The sequence below is a fragment of the Aquarana catesbeiana genome, linkage group LG01 (genome assembly GCF_042186555.1).
Source record: "Aquarana catesbeiana isolate 2022-GZ linkage group LG01, ASM4218655v1, whole genome shotgun sequence".
Taxonomy (NCBI): Eukaryota; Metazoa; Chordata; class Amphibia; order Anura; family Ranidae; genus Aquarana; species Aquarana catesbeiana.
Window position 1 is genome coordinate 140185155 of NC_133324.1, and position 20190 is coordinate 140205344.

Here is a 20190-nt window from a genome sequence, read left to right on the forward strand (position 1 = left end):
GTGATGTGTCACAGAAGTCAAGCTGGATAGCTTCAGTGGGCATTGGCTGAACCGGTGCAGATGCAGACTGAACAGCATTGCCAGGTGCAGCGACCACCAGAATCGCATCACAGGGCGTAGCGACTCTGGAACTGGTAGACGAGTCAGCCTGGGTGTGCGTCCAAGGGGGTCCAGGAACAGGCAAAGGTAAATGACCATGCAAACTGGAGTAAATGATTGGTTCAAGTTCACAGGTGGGCTCCTCATCCAGAGTGCCACATGACCCAGAGAGTGCCTCAGCCCGACTATTGCAGGAGACATTCCAGAAATCGCTATATGCAGCGAGAAGAGCAGAAGATACTGGGATGATGGTAACAGGAAGTTTCTCTTTTGGGGTAACCTTGAGTAGGCAGGAAGAGGAACAGGAGGAACCCCAAGCCAGGATCCGTCCAGCAGTCCAGTCAATGTGTGGAGAATGGAACTGTAACCAAGGAAGACCTAATATGACAGGAGATGAAGCCTTAGGCAAGACAAGGAAGGATATCCACTCCTGATGGAGTGTCCCTACCGACATCTTAACAGGAAGGGTCTGGAAGCGGATAGGACCCCCTGGGAGAACAGTGCCATCAATCGCCAAGACCACCAATGGCGTTGAAAGGCGCAAAAGGGTAAGTCTCATGGAAGATGCAGTTTACCAATCCATGAAATTGCCAGCGGCTCCGGAATCCAGATGCGCCGAGACCGAATGAGAGGAAGCACCGACATGAATTAACACAGAAAGAAGAAGACGAGAAGGCGAAGGTGATACTTCAGGGTCTAATACTCCACCTTCCAGATGTATTAGCCCCGATTGTTTTTCCGGACAAAGGGAACAAGTGTCACGAAAATGACCTTTGGCCCCACAATAGAGGCACGGGCCCAGTGTTCTGCGCCTAGTGTGTTCTTCAGCGGAAAACTTGGTCCAGCCCAGCTGCAAAGGTTCCTCAATGGGCAGGGGGTGCTCCTCGGATTGAAGAGAAGGGACTGGGAGCTCAAGCTGCCTAAGGAACGGGGAGTGCTGGCGTCTTTTTTCCAGGGCCCTCTCCTGAAAGCGAATATCGATCTGGTTACACAATGTGATGACACCGTCCAGATCAGCAGGAAGGGATCTTCCTGCTAATTCATCCTTCACTCTATCAGAGAGGCCATGTAAATAGGTTGCAACTAGGGCCTCATTATTCCAGCTCAATTCAGCTGTGAAGATACAGAACTGAAGAGCATACTGTCCCACAGAAGCGGACTCTTGACGGAGACGTAAAAGAGCGCTAGCCGCTGAGGTGACACGACCCGGTTCCTCGAAGATATTCCGAAAAAGTTTCAAGAAATCAGACAGGCTAGAAACCACTGGATCAATCAGTTCCCACAGAGGGGCAGCCCAAGCTAGCGCCTCGCCAGACAGGAGGGATATACTATAGGCTACTTTCGCCCGATCGGACAGGAAGTTTTGGGGCTGAAGTTCAAAATGAATCGTGCACTGGCTAAGGAACCCCTGCAAGCCTTGGAGTCCCCAAAGAAACGGGCCGGAGCTGGCAGATGTAATGAATGTGTGGCTGCGACTGGTGCGATAGGTGCAGCAGCAGATAGTGTTTGAGGTTGTTGAACCGGAGGTCCTAATGAGGCCTGAACCTGTTCAAAACGGGATGCCAAATCCTGAAGGAATTGCATCACCTGGGTCTGATGCGATTCCTGGGTCTCAAGTCTGCGAACTAAGCCCTGCAACGGATCATCTGCAGGTAGCGGCACATCAGCCGGGTTCATAGCTGATCAAACTGTCAGGTCACCTTGAGGCTAGGTGACAGATGCACTGTAGGAGTCAGAAGTGCACCGCAAGGTAGTGGACCCTAGGACTGACTGCTGCGGATTGAACTCTGGGAGGTTCAGGAAGCAGGTCTACTGGATCACTGACACAGATCCCACTGGGAGCTAGAGCATAGACTCCCTAGGGCGCGTAGTCTAAGAGGCAGCAGGTGTTCACCAGAGCCTCCAGTGGTGAGGATGGACTGCGCTGCAGTCTGGCTCCAGGTCGGGGCCCCCAGGGTCTCACAGAACACTCTCACGGTAGACTACAGGAGAAGAGGAAGGAGGCAGCAGGCTGGAACAACAAGGAAAGTAAGGGACAAGCCAAGGTCGGGGCCACAAGCAGACAAGGACAACAGAGTTCACGCCAAGGTTCAGGGTCACAGGCAAACAGGGATGGTCGGGGACACGCCAAAGGTCAGGGTCACGAGCAGACAGGAATAGTTAAGAACAGGCCAAAGTCAGTAACTGGAATCAGAGGAGAGGTTATAAAACCAGTCAGGTGAGAGGCAGCTGGTCTTTAAAGATTAACACATGGAGTCAGGTAAGCTGACAGAGAAACTCATAGCCATGACACACAGTGTCTCAAGACATTTTAGGGAATATCACAATAAAGACCCTACATGTATGATTTTTTATGGTATAGATAAAATCAAGGGATATTGGAAAGGGGAGAACAAGAAAATTAAGATCTCCCAAAACGAAACAAAATGGATTTTCCAATTAGATACCCTTCAACCTATTGGAATGAACATAGACATAGATCTTAATTGTTTTTTAACAAATGTTTAACTTAGTTGCTTTATTATAGACATTTTGGGAAGTTATACATAACTATACTCTCTCACGTAGTTTTGAGGCTTCACATATATATACATACCTTTCAGTAGTATCTGCACCCTCTCCTTACATGGATGCATATGTATATGTGGGTGGCATATACCTGTATATACATTTTAGATTTTTTATTTTTATTTAAATTTTTAATTAATTAATTAATTAATTAATTTTTTATTCACTAACAACAATAACATCTTTTTCTTTATTTTATCTTATTTACATAGTTTTATTTTTATTTTATTTTTTATTTTCTTCTTTATTTTTACTTTATTATTGTTGTCATTTTTCACATATTCTATGTTTATCTTATCTGGATCGGAGTCTGGATACTTGGACTATAACAAATTATTATTATTTAAAATGTTTTTAAAAATTTAGCATTTCATGTCATCTGTATTTTATATGACAAATAGGCATCATACAATAATGACAGTATTAATAATGCAGGATGATATTGCATGAGCCTTTATCATAAGGGATTGGATATATAGTATAATAGTATGCACATAATGGAATACTAATGTTAATTCAGCCACTTTAGTCAAAAACGGGCATTATAATGATACATACTTCATTAAGGTGCGGACTTCGGTCTGATAGATCACACCAAAAATGGCCATGATGTTTGTGTATAAACATAAAATGGTCACCGTAACCGATAACTTCGGTCCACAGTATCACTCGAAAAATGGCCGCCGTAACTAATGTAACAGTATGCATATAAGTGAACAGCAATGTAAATTCAGCCACTATAGTCAAAATCGGGCATTACAATCATATAAACTTATTCCATTAAGATTGCGGACTTCAGTCTGATAGATCACATCAAAGATGGCCGCGATTTTTGTATAAAAACATAACTTTAGTGGGCTTTGGTCTGCATTATCACACCCAAAATGGTCGCCGTAACCGATACTTCGAGCTGCAATATTACTCACAAAATGGCCACCGAAATTTCCATAATGACATGCAAATCACGAAGCATTATAAATAGGGATTGAGGCAAGCACTCTGCAAGCTCCAGATGACGGCAGAGTGACAAAACGCGTAGGGAGGAGTCAGCATAAGTCCTTGCATCATTTCCGGCTACAGGCTCTGGTGTCAGCAATACATGCTTGTGTTATTCCTATCAAATGTGAGTACCTTTTCATGCGTTTGTGCAATAAACAGTTTGCTACAGTATTACGCTATTGGGCTCCCTCTCTCTCTTTTCATGATGTTCAACATATGATGGTATCTCTTCATATCCAACAATAAGGACAGCTTCAAACCTTATATTGCTACACAGTGGCACATACTGTGGATGTCTTAGACCCCTGGAGGGGGAGAAGGATCTGGTGAGTGCAGCCGCAATAGGAGCACGAATAAGACACGCACAGTGTGATCACTCACAGATTAGAAAATGGATTCCTTCACTGGCACAAGAGCACTTTATTGATTTTTGGTTTTTGGATGATTGGCTTATTAATTAATAGGGGTATAAGATTAATAGATGGTTTCTCAATGGCACTATTAACACTTTAATGATCTCATATTTTTGCACCATTGTGACAGATTAGTCATTATTGATAAATTTTATGGGCTGGGGACTTGTCCAGCTTTATATAATTTTTCACCCAATCATTTATTTCAGATTGTATTTATGGTGATAAATAGTAAAAGGTGATTAATTTCTCAGTATGTAAAGTCATTTCTCGGTATGTAAAGTATTTAATTATACCTAAACACTACTTTTTATTTTTTTGGATTTGTATACACGGAGTTCTCATACAACACGTAAGAATCATTATATTGGTTTGTTATATTTTTCACATTTAATTGAGGTTTACTAACAGCACTTACCAACAGCATTAGCTGTATTCTATCCTCCTTTCTCCCATTTGATTTTTCCATTAAGCGGTAGTGGGAGTGGGTCCACTAGCGCTTCTCTTTAATCCTCCAAACAAAATATCTGCTATCAGGAACATATATTTTAACAGAACAGCGTCATATCTACTTTTGTTTTCTTTTCACCATTCCTTTGGCGTAACACCTGGGTATATATTTACTTGATAAGCAAATTGATAACCTTAAAGGAGCAGTTGAGCCTTAGATTGCAAAGTTCAAGGAGGACTTTTTTTACATGACTTTCAGTGTGTGAGTATAAAAGGTCAATAAGTTTCTAGACTCCTGACAGACAGACCCTTGCATTTTTCATCCAGTGCTGGCCTGACGTTTCTGGATTCTGAGTCATGGGGAAAGCAAAAGGATTGTCAAAGGATCTGTGGGAAAGGATAGTTGAACTGTATAAAACAGAAAAGGGATATAAAAAGATATCCAAGGAATTGAGAATGCCAATCAGCAGTGTTCAAACTCTAATCAAGAAGTGGAAAATGAGGGGTTCTGTTGAAACCAAACCACGGTCAGGTAGACCAACTAAAATTTCAGCCATAACTGCCAGGAAAATTGTTTGGGATGCAAAGGAAAAAACCCACAAATAACTTCAGGTGAAATACAGAACTCTCTGAAAACATGTGGTGTGGCTGTTTCAAGATGCACAATAAGGAGGCACTTGAAGAAAGATGGGCTGCATGGTCCAGTCACCAGAAGAAAGCCATTACTATGCAAATGCCACAAAGTATCCTGCTTACAACAGCACAGAGACAAGCCTCAAACCTTCTGGCACAAAGTCATTTGGAGTGATGAGACCAACATTAAACGTTTTAGCCACAACCATAAATGCTTCATTTGGAGAGGAGTCAACAAGGCCTATGATGAAATTGTTTACATAGGCAGAGCTCTGTTCAGTCTTTCCCCTCACTGATCAGCGGGTGCCGGCGGTCATCCATTTACCGGAACCCGCTGATCGGCTTGTGCTGTGACTAATTGCAGCACAAGCGGTGCGTGCCCCCCACCTGGAAGTGACAGATTACGTACTAGGTACATGATCTGGCACAGGAGAGCCACTATGTGGTCGGCAAGTGGTTTAACTAGCATACTCTGTCTGACTTGTTTTTGTAATTTAATGTTTATGTAATGTATATATATATATTTTTTCTATTTTGTTGCTATTCTTGTAAGGTGAACTTGGGTGTTCTAAAAGGCACCTATAAATAATATGTATTATTATTATTATTATGATGCAATACAATGACTGAAGGGGTTAAATAGGCTTAAAAATTCTTTTAATTTGGAAAAAATGTTTGTGGCGTTCCCATCTGCTTTTTTCATCCTACATTTTAAACAAGGTCTGTGTTTATCATCCTGTCGGGGAAATGAGTTTACATGTAGACAAATTGGGATGTGACATCAAACTATTCCCTTGAACTAGTAAGAGGGCTACGCTCTACTTTGTACTACTAACAGGCGCTCATTACCGATGTCAAGACAAATTTACCTAGTCATTACGGATGATTTCAGAAGGGAAATTGAGATCTTAAGTTTATCAAAACTATTTGGAAACCAATTCGCATCTGTTGATAACACACATATACACACAGGTCTGCAGCCAGCAGTTGTTCTATATTACTTAATGAGCTTGTTAGCTTTAATGGACCCATGTGATCAGGCATCAGAAGAAACTATTTATCAAAATCCAGGCTTACTGTGTTTAGTAAATCAGTATTTATTTGCCATATGGGGCTGTGGACCTATTTGGCCTGTAGAAAAAACAACATAATGACCCTAAAATTACATGATCTGTTAAGATATACACTCCTACGTCAGTAGTTTAGCTGATTCACGAGAGTTGGATTAGTTCATTGTGGAGCTGCAGCTGAAATTGATATGGGCCTAAGTCTAAAAATAATTCATTCAGATACCTTGCTGCCTTAGACTTCATTCACATAGGTGTATGAAAAAACACAGCAAAATGCAGCCCTCGGAGTAAGAGGATCATGAGCCAAACAAGCACTTAAGGCATTTGCTTTTAGATGCGTTTAGATGTGGCTACTGATCCCACCATCACCTCTACAGGCACTGCCAACCCACCTGGCTGCAGCTGCCTCTTTCACTAGCCCTCCTGGCTAACTTCTCCACAGTCCTCCCAGACTGACACTCTTTCCACAATCCTCCCAGACTGCACCCTCACCAGCACACCCAGCTGGCTTCTCAGGAGATCTCCCAAATGTGCTGCTCCTGCTATCCTCACACTTGCTCCTGCGCCTCCAGGATAAGATTCCTCCATGTGTTGTAAAGGGTCCATCCAGCACCCGAGCCCCAGGCCCAAGGTCACCCCCCCAAACTAGGAGGCGCCCTGCAAGGGCCTCCGATAGCCTTCTCAGCACTCCATCTCCATCTTCCACCGGACTTCCCCTGCTGGCATGACTTATGCCTATTTATAATGTGCCTACCCCCTTTCAGCACCTTTTTTGCTGGAAATTGATTGAGGACCTCATAAATATGCCAAGCAGCTCTCCTAGTCTCCACCCACTACTTCTGGAAGCTTCTCCAAGGTTCCAAAAATTAGGGGGAGGCACCAGAGATTCTGCTTGCTGAATCCTCTGGCCTCCCTGGGTCAATAAACCCTGACCCAGATTTAACCCAGGCCTAGCTCTCAGCCAAACCAATTTTGCCTACACTAACAAAACCTATTTACACCTAGCACACTAGCTAAAGGACGCTACACATGTGACCCTTGATCCCCCTCATCTAGACTGTGAGTCAACAAATTCTAGATTGGCAGAGTGGATGCTGGTCATTTAGTCTCTGCTGGTGGGTCAGTGAGTGCCTTTGGCGAACTGTAGGCCAGATTATTAATACCAATGCTAGGGGAGACTGAAAAATACAGCAGTTTCTTAGGGATGATTGATAAATAGTTATGTATTCAATAACAATGAAGAAATGTACTTTTAAGTGCACTTTGTTTGAGTACCTAAATAAAGCCTATATTAGCCTTATGATTCCTGTCCATTCCAATGCATTTTGCCAAAATATCAAAATTTCACTAAAATCTCACAAAACCGAATTTTCTGCAATTTCAGGAAAATGAAGATGCAAAATGTTGCTAGTCCCAAGTAATAGTATGTGTAGGGATCAGGTGATTTCTGAACTCAGCCATAAGTCCACTCAGATGCATAAGTAGGATTTTCTGCAGAACATTTTGTAATAAAACTTGTGTAACACATTTTAGGTCACAGACACGTTGTACTAATCCTGATATCCTATGCCAGTGATGGCAAACCTTGGCACCCCAGATGTTTTGGAACTACATTTCCCATGATACTTATGCACTCTGCAGTGTAGTTGAGCATCATGGGAAATGTAGTTCCAAAACATCTGGGGTACCAACGTTCGCCGTCACTGTCCTATGCCATCTTCTGACTATGCTCAATAGATGGCCTCTGGTTGAGTTGACTTGTCTGGTTATCACCTCACTATGATTTGGCTCACTGTCAAACTAACCTAAGCAAGAAAAAATTAAGATTTTGGTCTATGTCAGATTTTGCAATGTACTATTATCATAGATCAAAACACACATAAAATAGGCAGTATGCAGTTTCTGTTTGAACCAGGGATGCACCACCCCCACTGTGGCCTGAAGATTATTAACAACATTCTTGTAATGCATGTGATGTATGCAGTTTATATATACAAAGCTACTTTTATTTCTTTACATCCTGAAGAATCAAGAACACAGCTCACATAGCATCAAAAGCTCCTCCGATATGCCTAAGCTTTGATCAATTGCTGCAGTCTCATAGCAAGCAGGAGACAGCTTGTAGTTATTTTGACTTTTCGTAGCTTCCCAATGTTTGAAAAATGAGCCCTGTTCATCTACTGACAGAAACAAAGACGTGTTTGATTTGTACCAATCTCCTACTAGTTGCTCCACTTTTTTTCCACAGGATCTGCATTGTTTTTCCACCTAAATATAAAGGAATAGCAGATCTCACAGCGAGAAGTCACATGTTATGTAGAGTAGTCAACATTCTAGGTGCAGATGTTGCATTTTCCCAACATTTTTGTGGTCTGATAATAATGTCTGAAGACATGCGTGGGGTCACTGGACTTCACCTATAGACGAGAGCCTGTCTTCAGACTGGCCCATCTGGTAATCAGATGTGTTCTGTAGGTACAAGCTTTGGTTTGTTGTAAATCAGAGCTACAAGTTAATGGAGATGTCAAGCCATTTGCACAGAAAAACATAACTTGACAGTCACTTACCACCCATCCTTTTTGCCTGCGCTTATACAATTCATGCACTCAATGAATGAAATTACAATGTATAACTCCATTGACTTGTTCACAATTAGCCATAGCGCCCTTTGATATGTAAATTGCCATGTCACAGTCCAGTTCCTGGTGGTCCTCAAGTCCGGGCTGCCTTTAACCAGATAAATTGGTTTAGAATCACAGAGCTTGCTGGAAGAGATCTGGCTCCAATCATTTCACATGTGTTTAAAGAATCTTTTTTTTTTTGTCTCTGGGTGCTTCACCACTCTGGTGGTATTTATCTCCAGGCTGTGAAAATACAAAGGGTGCAATAATAATTATAACATTACCGAGCAACCCTCTTTTATGTCAATGGTATCTAAGTGTGACTGTTTACTGAGCAGCAATATAAATATCTTGTAGGGAGTAGATAAATCACACAGTGGGTAATGAACTAAACTTTGTTTAATACTAAAATAACTTGAGACAAATATAGCAATTAGGATGTAGATTGGCACTGTTCTCCTGGGAAAGTTTGTTAATATTTAACCTCCCTGGCGGTATGATTATTTCGGATTTTAGGTGCTGAAAGCGGTACCATTATTTTGCATGGAAATTTGGCGTTTTATATTGTAGGTCTGTAATTCTTAACAATAACACACTTAAATCTGTCCAAACAAGAGTCTAGTAGATTTCCCGGGTATGATAAAGTTTGAAACACAAAAACATAAATTATAATATAATAAATAAAAATAAATAATTAAAAAAAAAAAAAATTAATAATAAAATAAATTTCCCCACGATGCACTATCGCTCAATTCTGCAAGTGTTCTAATTTACTATCGCTGTTTTCTAGCCGGTCTAAAGCCACTTTTGATGTAAAGGGACACTTTTTGGTTTCTATGGACAATCTCCAGTTTCCAGGCAGAAAGAACAGTATATATAACATAAAACTGCATGCAGGGCATAGGACAAAGCACTGGGGACAAAAGGGATGTGAAATAATTTCATATAGTACTGTAATCTGTAAGATTACAGTACTGTATGTGTTATGATTTTACATTTTTTTAATTTGCCGCCAGGCTCCGCCCCCGTGCGTCGCGCCGCTCGCAGGGAACGGAGCCTGGCACGGAAAGGCTTCGGAGGAGGACGGAGCCCGCAGACACAGCGGGGGACATCGCAGTATCCCGGGGACAAGGTAAGTAAAGCCACACCAGGATCCTGCGATGTAATCCCGAGTTTGGCTCGGGGTTACCGCTAATGGTCCTGAATTTTAACCCCGAGCCACACTCGAGAAAACCGCCAGGGAGGCTACCAGACAGTACAAAGCAGGACTCTAACTGGGAAGCTGAGCATTTATTTGAGCTTTTATTTAGCGGTGTTATAACAATTTATGAGAATTAGCTGTGGCTTTCACATTTTACATATTTACTGTGTCAAATTGTTCAAGATCAGATTTCATGTACACAGGGCTTTTTTTCAGTGGTAATGCGGGGGAACTCAGTTCCGGCACCTTAAGCACTGAATGTATGTAACGGTAAGGGGTGCTGGGGTGTGTTACAGGATCCACTGATGCTAGCTGCTGGTGGATCTATTGTCACTGGAGGGGATCTATTTTTGTTTTGCCAGAGGGGGATGTCTATTGTTGCTGGTGGGGGATCTATTGTTTCTGGAGGTGGGTCTTCTGTTGCTGAGGGTCAGTTGTTGCTGGGAGGGATCTACTGTTGAGGGGGGGTCTATTTTTGCTAACTGTTGGAGGGTCTATTGATGCTGGCTGCGGGGGGGGGGGGACTGTTTTTGCTGCCGGGGGGTCTATTGTTGCTGGGAGGTATTTTGGTGCAGGTGGTCAATTGTTGATGGGGGAATCTATTATTGCTGGGATGGGCTCTAGTTGCCAGGGGATCTATTTTACTGCTTTTCTTGTTATCATTAACAAATTCCAGACAAATTACTTAATACCACAAACTTGGTTCTATATTCTCTAAAAGGGGCAGTACTCGGAGGTGGATAGGGGGTGGAACCAAGGAACGATGCTCGGAGGTTGTTAGGGGCGGAGACAAGGGGAGTTCCTGCACCTATTCTCTGAGGAAAAAAGCCCTGCATGTACACATTTAGACAGTAAGTGAGTCCGCTACTGACTACTGTAAGCCATTGTTACATATGTTGTAAATAATAAGGTTGATAAAAGGAGTCAAGTTCATCCAGATCAATCCCTCACAATTCCTGCAGTGTTGGTTCATAGGACTCATTCACCACCTCTCTTCACCCCAACTTCCCAGGTAACTTTTGCAAAATTTTCCAAACATGATTTTAGGAAATTCCCAACCCTTCTTAAAGGTCATTTCCTCAGATCAAAATATTCCCATATTATTCTTTAGTAAATATGCTGTATACTATTGCATGAAAATCACAAAAAGTTAGAGGGAAATCTGTGCCAGACAATACAATTAGCATCAGTGATGATTAGCAAAAAATGATAGCACTCATATAGCCATTTATCCAACTTTTTCAGATGTTAAAGCGTAACTTCACCTCTGTGGAGAAAAAAATAGCAAATAAAAAAAAAGTTATATAACATATACAATTGTGACACAAGTCATATTGTAATTGAATATTATTAAAAATTACCTTTCCTTTTCAATCTGCAGCTCTGTAATTTTCTGTAAAATGCAATGCAATATGGCTACCTGGAGGTGTTCTGTACACAGAATGTGTACAGAATGCCCCTCTGAAACATTATTTCCTGCTTGTGTAATTGGCTCACTGATTTTCCCAGAAGTCTGCACAAAGATCAAGACAGATATCCGGTATCCCCTGCAACAAAAATGTCATTTTTGGTGAGATACTCCCAATAGAATTTAATATTAAAGGGATACAGATCCTGCAGTTTTCCTCATTAGAGCTCTGCAGGTGCAGCAGTTGATTAATAATTATGAAACCACTCCCATTAGTTTCACTTACCACATGGGCACAGGGATTTCTTCAGAATGTCAAAAGGTAGGAATCTGCAACATTTGTTATAATCCTTTCAATGTACAAGATCACCCAGAGGGGAATGTTTTTTTCTCAAGAAAAGTGGAGTTACACTTTAATCGCTTCAGCCCAGGAAGATTTTACCCAGTTCCTGACCAGAGCACTTTTTACAATTTGGCACTGTGGAGCCTGTTGTTTCCTGGGACGTCGGATGCTGTGCAAGGAGTGGAGGGGAGCCGTTCGCAGCAGCAGAACAAGCCTCGCGCTCGGAGCTCTCCCGGGAGGACTGACAGCTGTGCGCCTCCTGTGTGAGAGAGAGGGGAGCGTGCCGGCTCGGGATTGAGCAGGAGCGGCGATGGCTGCCGTGTGAGTAGAGCCGACCTGTGCCCCGTCAACCCTGTACTGGAGGGGTGAGTGACCTGCATAAGTGGGAGCTGGAAGTCATAGTGAGAGGGCTGATGCTAGCCTGTTTAGCAACTTTTGTGGCAACTTGAAATGTCTTTACTGTGTTGGGACACTTAGCATCTCACAGCCAGAGGAGAGTGAGGCAGTGACAACCCTCGTTGAGGGATATACACAGACGTATACACACTGTAAAGGAAGGGAGGGGAAAGGAAAGAAAAAAGGAAAAGGAAAAACTGCCCACCATGACCAGAAAGAAGGGGCTGGAGGAGGCATCAGCACAGGAGGGCACAGGGGCTCTAGCACAGCGTAACACCAAAGAGAAAGGAAGCCAGGTTGCTGCCAAATTGGAGCGTTTTGCCCATACACCGAATCAAATGGCAAGTACGACACCTAAAAAGAGCAGTCATGCAGGGGGGACCCAACCCCAAACTAGCCAGCCGGGGAGGAGAAGCGTAGCCCCCATTGGGGGTGCAGCTGCGAATGTATCATTGGATCCAGGGACGAGTGGTATGGTGGAGGGGGGTCCTGGCCCAAATACGGAGATAGGAGATGACGGAGTAATACTTATAGCTGAGAAGGAGCCGTCATTGAGAGATATTCTCTTAGCAGTAAATAGCTGCAAAGTATCTATCACTGGCTTATCAGCACAAATGGAAAGCTTCAAAGATGAATTAGTGTCGGTAAAGAAGGATATGCAGGCGGTCTGCACTCGAACAGCAGCCCTGGAAGACAGGATTAGCCAGATGGAGGATGATGCTTTCCCTTTAAGACAGGAAGTCTCAGCTATGAAAAAACAACTTAATGAATGCATGCAAAAAATGGATAGTATGGAAAACAGGCTACGCAGAGAGAATTTAAGGGTGCTGGGTCTACCTGAGGGCTGGGAAGGCAATAATGCTGTTAAATTTATGGAAGATTGGTTAAAGGAAAGTTTTGGCAGAGATTCACTCTCAGAATTTTTCGCCATTGAGCGTGCACACAGAGTGGCCACTAGGACACGGTCTGCAGGAGGGTATCCAAGACCCTTGATTTTCAAGCTGCTATGCTTTAGGGACAAAATCACTATCCTCCGGAAAGCAAGAGAGATGAAGAATATCCAATATAGAGGTGTAAGGATCTCAATTTATCCGGACTTTTCTCCCGAGCTTCAGAGGCAGAGGGCAAAATTTTTTGAATGCAAGCGTAAGCTTCAGCAGCTAAAGATTAATTATGCATTATTATATCCAGCACGTCTGCGTATAGTGGCATTGGGGGAAACGCATTATTTTGACACTCCCACTGAAGTTGCATCCTGGCTAGAGAGACATTTGGGAAGAGTACAGCGAGAAGAGGAAAGGTAGAAAAAGCAAGGAACTTGGAAGTCAAAGAATGGACCCTTTTTTTTTTCCTGTTCCTCCTGGGGTGTTTTTTTTTTTTTTTTTTTTTTTTTGTGTTGGTGTTGTAATACGTACATTTCTATTGATATAGGGGGGTGTGGGAAGGGGGGGAGTATGTAAATTTAAGGTTTTATAGGCACAATGGAAACAATGGGGATAGCTCCCCTCTTACTGGGTCCGGGGGGTGTAGCTTTGTTTTCTCACCTTAATTAAATGTGGCCGGTCACTATAGAAGCCACAGGGGTAGGCCCAAAATTGGGCAATGGGGTAAAAAATAGTTGGGGGGTAGGGGGTGGCTGGGTGGGGGGAGGACGAGTGGGGGGAGGGAGGGGAGGAATGTGTGCATGGGTGTGTGGTGGGGAGGGGGGAAGGTTGTTTTTGAAGTAAGGGGAGGAGAAGCAGGGAGAAGTTTAACCCACAAATATCACTGGAGTCACATTAAGAGTTGGTCCAATTTTGTTAAGGGACACAAGGACATAGGATTCACTGATGCATGATAGAGGTGGCTTTAATAGTACTGGGAACTTAAAAAAGAAGCTCACTATATGTTCCTGGAACGTTCGGGGAGTTAAAGACATTTTAAAAAGGCAGTCGATCCTCTCTATGGCTGATAAAGGGGGGGTTCAGATACTGTGCCTGCAAGAGACGCACCTAGATAAGGATTCAATTAAGATAATGATCCATAAAAAACTTCAGATACAGTTTTATTCCACTCACACCTCGTACTCAAGGGGGGTGAGTGTCTTGATAAAATCAGGGCTGGCCTTCTCCTGCAGCCAGAGTAAGGTGGATGTATTGGGCCGGTATATTTTTCTATATTGCACAATTGAGAATAGGAAATGTGTATTAGCTAATATTTATATTCCTCCCCCTTTTGGGAGGGAGGTTTTGGATGACCTAACTGAATTTATGGCAGGCTTCTCAGGGGTCCTGGTAGTAGCGATCGGGGATTTCAACATGACCATGAACAATGAGACAGATAGGTTCCCATCAAAAAAGTTGGGTAGAGGAAAACCTAAGAGCCCCCTTTCTCAATATTGTGATGAAGTGGGATTGATGGACATCTGGAGAGAGAGGCATCCCGAGGTGAGACAATACTCCTGTCACTCCAGGACACATGCCACCCTGTCCAGGATAGACCTAGTGTTGGGCAATGAGGAATCGCTAGACATGGTGGAAAAAATAGTCTACGAGCCAAGGGGGATTTCTGACCACTCGCCAGTGTTGATTGACCTAAAGGGTGAGAGAGGCCTTAACAAGGGCGACTGGAAGGTAAATCCCTTTTGGCTCGAGATTATCGAGGACGCGGGCACTGTAGTGGAGAAGCTGGCGGAGTTTGCAGATTTGAATATAGGCACTGCTCCATTAGGGATAGTTTGGGACGCCCTGAAGGCTTTTCTCCGGGGGATCCTGATACAAAAAATATCCTATACTAAGAAAAAATCACAGATAGAAGAACTATAAGGTAAGGAGAGGGTTAGAAGGGCAGAAGAACGGTATGTTGAGGCACCGACCCCATCCAGATATGAGGCGTGGGTAGAGAGGCAAAATGAGTATAGCAGAACGGTAATGGAAAAGATGGGGTGGAAAAAGCTACTTCAAAAACGGAGGTTTGCCTGTGAGGGGGAGTGTGTGGGGAAGACTTTGGCACTGATTATCAGGGCCAATGGCCTTCCAAATTACATACCAGCAATTGAAGGAAGAGAGGGAATAATAAAAAACACTAACCCAGAAATATTAGAAGAGTTTAGAGAATATTTTAAAAATCTATATAGTTCGGCACAGGTAGACGTGGCGGGAGAAATGAAGGCTTTATTTGGACAGCTAAAGTTAACCCCGCTTGCGAAAGAGGATCGGGAAATGTTGGAGGCCCCTCTGACACTAGTAGAGTTACAAAGGGTTGTGGCAGATATGGCTAACCAGAAAGCCCCTGGCCCCGATGGTTTACCCATAGAAATTTTCAAAAAGTATGGGGATTTTTTGCTCCCCATGCTTTTGGAAGTACTAAACGGCACTAAGAAGGACGGTAATTTACCTGCGTCTATGACAGAAGCCATCATAATAATGTTGCTGAAGGAGGGGAAAAACCCGTTAGAAGTGGCATCATACAGACCGATATCATTATTATGTTCGGACGTGAAGATTCTGGCAAAGGCCCTGGCAACAAGGCTAAAGAAAATAATTTCAAAATTAATTCATATAGATCAAACCGGGTTTATCCTGGACAGAGCTACAAGTACAAACATAAGACGAGTATATTTAAATCTGCAGATTCCCACAGTAAACAGTGGTAAGAGAGCGCTCCTCTCGTTAGATGCAACCAAGGCATTTGACTGCCTGGAGTGGCATTATATTTGGAAGGTGCTGGCGGAATTCCAATTTGGCCCAAGCTTCGTTCATTGGCTGAGTCTTTTATATGACAAGCCAAAAGCAAAGATCAGAGTAAATGGAGAATGTTCAGATTGGTTCCAATTAAGAAGGGGCACCAGGCAGGGGTGTCCTTTGTCACCCCTCTTGTTCGCTCTGGCAATGGAGCCACTGGCTGCGGCTATAAGGGCGTCTCAGGAGGTTCAGGGGTTTAAAAGAAGGAGGGGAGAGGAGAAAATAGCAATGTACGCGGACGATATTTTGCTGTTCTTAGGGGACACACAGGACTCATTAAGAACTGCCATGGGGATAATTGAGGATTTTGGCCAATTTTCCGGGTTAAAAATTAATTGGGAAAAGTCAGCAATTTTACCCATAGACCCTCTGACGGAGCCCCTTCCGTACCAAACCCCACAAATTAAGGTAGTGAATCAGTTGAAATACCTGGGGATTAACATCTCAAGGGATCCAGAACAATATATCGCAGAAAACTTAGTGCCATTAATGAGAAAACTTAAACAGAAATGTCGGGTGTGGGGACGATTGCCTCTGTCGGTCGCCGGGCGCTGTAATCTGATAAAAATGGTTTGGATGCCGCAAATTCTATATATTTTACACAACTCACCTGTTTGGATCACTAAACGCTGGTTTAACAAAATGGATAGCCTATTTAGAGAGCTGATCTGGAAGGGTGGGGTAGCAAGAATCGGCTTGCAGATGCTCCGGTGACCGGGAGAGATGGGCGGATTGGGAGTGCCGGATCCGGGATGCTACTTTTTGGCATCACAGGTCCAGCATATAGGAGGGTGTAACAGGCCCGGGAAATGGGTAGCGGGGAACAGTGTACTATTAAACGTCACTAACCATGATACTATAGTAGAAGCGCTGGAGGCGGACTCCTTTGATACTAGATGTCCCACCACCCGGTTGATGGTCAAGAGTTGGACTAAGGTTAAAAAAACATTGGGATATGTGGATTTCTCTGAGTTTTCCCCATTGTGGGAAAATAGCAAGCTTAATGAGTTAAAAATAATGCGGAAGATTGAGGAATGGGATCGGCAGGGCATCCATTTTCTATCACAGCTGTATAAAGCTGGGAAATTAAAAACATTCCAGGAGTTAGTGGTTGAATTTGCGATCCCCAATCGATCATTCTACAGATACTTGCAATTAAGGCATGCCCTAGACGCACAATTTAACGGCAAGGAGCCATTATGGAGCGATATGATCTATCTGAGAAAGCTGGTCGATGCAGATTCCACGAAAGGCTTAATTTCAGATATGTACAGTAGTCTGAGAGGTTCAGTCCAGGGGGTCAGGGCGGCAGACAAAAATAGGAAGAAATGGGAGGAGGAGGTTGGGTCAATGTCGGACAGGCAATGGGAGTATGTTTTATCATCTGGACCTAGGGTCTCCCTCTCTCCATCACAGGCAGTGTCTCATTTATATCTGATATATAGGGCGTATTTTACGCCCCTAAAGATGTTTAGGATGGGGAGGAGGGTAGACGCGGGGTGCCAGAGGTGTGGAGGTGAGAGGGGAGATCTGTTTCATATGTTCTGGCGTTGCCCCAAATTGTACAGATATTGGAAACGTATAGTGGACAGGATTAATGCCATTTTCAAGACATCACTGAGCATGGGTGCCAGGACCTGTCTTTTGGGCCTGATGGAGGATCAACAGCCCGCAAGGGATATACAAACCGCAATAGTTAGGTGCCTGTTTCAAGGGAAAAAGCTTATAGCTAAGAACTGGCAGAATAAAGAACCCCCGACGTTCGAGGAATGTGTGATAAAGTAAAGGAGGAAGTCAGTAGAGAGAAATATATATATAAGAAAAGAAGTAATTATAAAAAATTTGAGAAAATATGGAGGTTTTGGGTGATGTGGGATGAGCATAGAATGAATGGCGGTGTGGGAGAATGAGGTATAGGAGGATTGGGGGGAAGGGAGGGGGAGGGGGTTGTATAGGTGGGGGCAGGGGGGTGGTAAGGGGGAAAAAGGGAAAAACTTTCGAACATCTCTTTGATAAAGGAGGGCATTTTATGGACGATTATTTTCTTTGCGTTCTATGTGGATTACTGTACAAATGTGATAAATTTAAGGACTGTGTAGATGCTGGATATGTCAGTCCCGGTTCATGTCTGGATCTGTTGTTTTTAATGTGAATTTTTTCAATAAAAAAGGATTTAAGTGAAAAACAATTTGGCACTGTGTCTCTTTAACTGACAATTGCGCGGTCGTTCGACGCTGTACCCAAACAAAATTTGTGTCCTTTTTTTCCCACAAATAGAGCTTTCTTTTGGTGGTATTTGATCACCTCTGCGATTTTTATTTTTTGCGCCATAAACAAAAAAAGAGCGTCAATTTTGAAAAAAAAAAAACTATATTTTTTACTTTTTGCTATAATAAATATCCCCAAATTAAAAAAAAAAAAACACATTTCTTCATCAGTTTAGGCCAATATATATTCTTCTACATATTTTTGGTAAAAAAAATCGCAATAAGCGTATATTGATTGGTTTGCACAAAAGTTATAGCATCTACAAACTATGGGAAAGATTTATGGCATTTTTATGGCATTTTTATTATTTATTTATTTTTGTACTAGTAATGGCGGTGATCTGCGATTTTTAGCAGTACTGCAACATTGTGACGAACAGATCTTACACTTTTGACACTTTTTTGGGACCATTAACAATTATACAGAGAACAGTGCTATACATATGCACTGATTACTGTGTAAATGTCACTGGCAGGGAAGGGGTTAACATTAGGGGGCGATCAAGGGGTTAACTGTGTGTTCTTTCAGTGTGTTCTAACTGTGTGGGGATAGGAGTGACTAGGAGAGGAGACATATTGTTTTTCCTGCTTAGTACGAACAAACAATATGTTTCCTCTTCCCTAACAGCACAGGGATTTTGTGCGTTTACAGGGTGAATAACATAGTTTTCCTGCCAGTCCCTCTACTTTCCTATAGCAAAATTACCATACCAGGCATGAGAGCACATCCAGCCGGGTGTGGTCAGTTTTCTGGCTGTGCTGGGAGCACAGTCTGCCTGTCCTCCAATAATCAGGCTTACACTGACATGCCCCCTGCACAACTCTTGGGAAGATCAGTGTACTGCTGTTTATATGACTGCTGACACCACCCCCCCTCCTGCAGCTTCCACCCCCCCTTTCTAAGCCCCTTATGCAGCTGAGAACAGAGGTTATGTGTTCACTTTGAAATTGAATGGGTTGTTCTAACAAGTAAGGGTTCACATATTCAATACAACAACATGGTAAGCATACCTTATACAGTGCATCCGGAAAGTATTCACAGCTCTTTTTCCACACTTGTCCCTTTGCTCCCTCCTTGGGTTTGACACACTGTTGGCTATCAAAGAAATAAATGTAATGTAGTTCTAATCTGCTAGCTCTATAATATGTTGTAATGTTGTTATTTGAGCGATTAAGAAGATTTTTAACCCCATGTTTCTATAGTTAGTAATGATCAAAATATTTATCAATATTTATATTTATAATTTTGTCAACATCTTGTTTGTAAGTTATTACAGTAAATGTACAAAATTTGTGCTACATCACGGCCCTGATGAAGCGCGATCTCCCGCAAAACGCGTAGGCCATCTGTCTTGATTTTCTTTGTCAGGACCAGCACATCCTGAACCAAATAACAGTAACTGTGATTTTAACCTGCTGTAATCGTAATGTTTTTATTTGACCATTTGTGTATGGAAAATAAAGATTAATTATATTTTAACCTTTTGGTATATGTATTCATTAAACCCTACAAGGTACACACAAAGTCCCACCTCACTTTATTCTTTTTTTTATTTTTACACATTTAGTTATGTTACAGCTTTATTCCAAAATGGATTAAAATAATTATTTTCCTCAAAATTCTACAAACAATACCCCATAATGACAACATGAAAGAAGTTTGTTTGAAATCTTTGCAAATTTATTCAAAATAAAAAACAAAAAAAAATCACATGTACATGAGTATTTCACAGCTTTTGCCATGATACTCAAATTGAGCTCAGGTGCATCCTGCTTCCACTGAGCATCCTTGAGATGTTTCTACAACTTGACTGGAATCCACGTGTGGTAAATTCAGTTGATTGGACATGATTTGGAAAGGAACACACCAGTCTAACAGTCCCACAGTTAACTGTGAATGTCAAAGCACAAACCAAGCCATGAAGTCCAAGGAATTGTCTGTAGACCTCCGAGACAGGATTGTATCAAGGCACAGATCTGGGGAAGGATACAGGAACATT